This window comes from Lipotes vexillifer, unplaced genomic scaffold, assembly GCF_000442215.2.
Source record: "Lipotes vexillifer unplaced genomic scaffold, Lipotes_vexillifer_v1.1 scaffold683, whole genome shotgun sequence".
Classification (NCBI taxonomy): domain Eukaryota; kingdom Metazoa; phylum Chordata; class Mammalia; order Artiodactyla; family Lipotidae; genus Lipotes; species Lipotes vexillifer.
The window spans coordinates 717,655-720,392 of NW_006779881.1; positions in this window are offsets into that span (position 1 = coordinate 717,655).

Genomic DNA, 2,738 nt, shown 5'->3' on the forward strand with positions numbered 1-2,738 from the left:
CCCCCCCCCAGCTAGCTGCTTCAATCTTCCTCTAATTTACATTCAGAGCTGGTTCTCAAGATCAGCCTTCATCAGGACTTAAAGAAGGGATAACGTATGTCTTCTTTGGAGAAATGTCTGTTTAGGTCTTCTGCCCATTTTTTGATTGGGTTGTTTTTCTGATATTGAGCTGCATGAGCTGTTTGTATAGTTTGTCATACAGATGGCCAACAAACACATGAAAAGATGCTCAACATCACTAATTATTAGAGAAATGCAAATGAAAACTACAATGAGGTATCACCTCACACTGGTCAGAATGGCCATCATCAAAAAATCTACAACAAATGCTGGAGAGGGTGCAGAGAAAAGGGAACCCTCTTACATTGTTGGTGGGAATGTAAGTTGATACAGCCACTTGGAGAACAGTATGGAGGTTCCTCAAAAAACTAAAAATAGAACTACCATACGACCCAGCAATCCCACTATTGGGCATATATCCTGAGAAAACCATAATTCAAAAAGACACACGCACCCCATTGTTCACTGCAGCACTATTTACAATAGCTAGGACATGGAAGCAACCTAAATGTCCATCAACAGAGGAATGGATAAAGATGTGGTACATATATACAATAGAATATTACTCAGCCATAAAAAGAAACGAAATTGCATCATTTGCAAAGACACGGATGGACCTAGAGACTGTCATACAGAGGGAAGTTAGTCAAAAAGAGAAAAACAAATATCATATATTAACGCATATATGTGGAATCTAGAAAAATGGTACAGATAATCTTATTTGCCAAGCAGAAATAGAGACACAGAGGTAGAGAACAAAGTGGGAAGGGGAGAGTGAGATGAATTGGGAGATTGGGATTGACATATATACACTACTATGTATAAAACAGATAACTAATGAGAACCTATTGCATAGCACCAGGAACTACTCAGTGCTCTGTGGTGACCTAAATGGGAAGGACATCCAAAAAAGAGGGGATACATGTATACATATGGCTGATTCACTTTGCTGTATAGCAGAAACTGACATAGCAGTGTAAAGCAACTATACTCCAATTAAAAAAAAAACAACTTCATGAAAAAAGATGAAAAAAAGGTGGGGGGGGCTTCCCTGGTGGCACAGTGGTTGAGAATCTGCCTGCTAATGCAGGGGACACGGGTTCGAGCCCTGGTCTGGGAAGATCCCACATGCCGCGGAGCAACTAGGCCCGTGAGCCACAACTACTGAGCCTGCGCGTCTGGAGCCTGTGCTCCGCAACGAGAGGCCGCGATAGTGAGAGGCCCGCGCGCCGCGATGAAGAGTGGCCCCCGCTTGCCACAACTAGAGAAAGCCCTCGCACAGAAACGACGACCCAACACAGCCAAAAATAAATAAGTTGTCTTTGAGGTTTAAAAAAATAAAATTAAAAATAATTAATTTTTTAAAAAAGGGGGAGGAGGTATGTCTCTCTTACGTCTGCTGAGGCGAATGAGAATCCATGCAACTCATTTTCTTTATACAGAATAGTTTCAAAGACCCCTATCTCTATAAGCAATACATATTCACAATTCTTTCATTCAAACAAGCCACGGAATAGCCATTTCTTCCTCCTTCCCACTAGAATTCCAGATGATCCCAACTTATTTCTGCCACTGAAAATGTCACAAAACTATCCCAGACCTTCCTCTCCTCTCCTTCCTCCTCGTCCATCCCCAACGTTCATGGAATCCCCTCTGAGCTGGGAGAATTGAGTCTGCAATTGTGACACTAATGGCTTAAGATCCACTTATATTGCTGATCAGATCCTCAAGACCTAAAGCCCCAAATCCACCTTCTGGGGGAACCCCATACCCCTCAGCAATCAGACAAACAGCATGAAGACATTTTTCCCAAGTGCAAAGTTATATATATTCTGAGTGACTGAGCTATTGGCATTCAAGTTCTGACCAGTTTCAAGATGCTACTACCAGATAATGGGAAGACTGTATACAGACACTGCAATTTATGTTACATGAGGAAGACTGTCAGTTGATACAGGAGAGTCAAGGGTTTCAGGTTAGATACAATCCATCCAGAGGGCTGAATACACTAAGAGCCATACTTCTTTCAGGTCATAACCCTCTGAGAAGCTGCATCCTTTTTCAGACCCTCTACCACCGTTTAGTGTGCTAACGCCAAGAATTTTTGGCCTCTTTAACTCCCCCAGAGCGGGGGGGGGATAGGAAACTGCTAAAAACCAGATGTGGGAGGCGTCCTTCTACCACCTCCCACGCAATGTACAGTTTCATTAATGAACTCCAACCTCAAAACACCCACCCCAAGAGCTAAATAGAATAGGCATCTCCCCTAGCAGGAGAATGGAAAAATCGAGGCACAGAGTCAACTTGATTGTATAAGGTTAATCAGCTATTTTAGGGGAGAACCAGAACCGTAATCTGGCTCTGTGCCCCATGTTCCTTCCAGCAGGCCCTGTGGGCAGCTGTGACGAGTGTGGCCCAGCCACCTGGCTGAGGCTCACAGGGCCCACAGCCAGTATGGGAAACCTTAGAGGGAGGCTATGATCCAGCTGTGCCCCAGCTCTCTAGACAGGGTTCCAAGCAATGACGTCAATGACGACAGATGTCACTGGCAGCTGGAAAATGGGCCCCCTTTGACAAGTCTGGAAGCACCCTCTAGCTGCTATGCTCAGGATGGGGCTCACTAGCATCTATTTAGGTAAAGTGGAGAGACTGGGCTTACACTTAACTGTGGGAAAGAG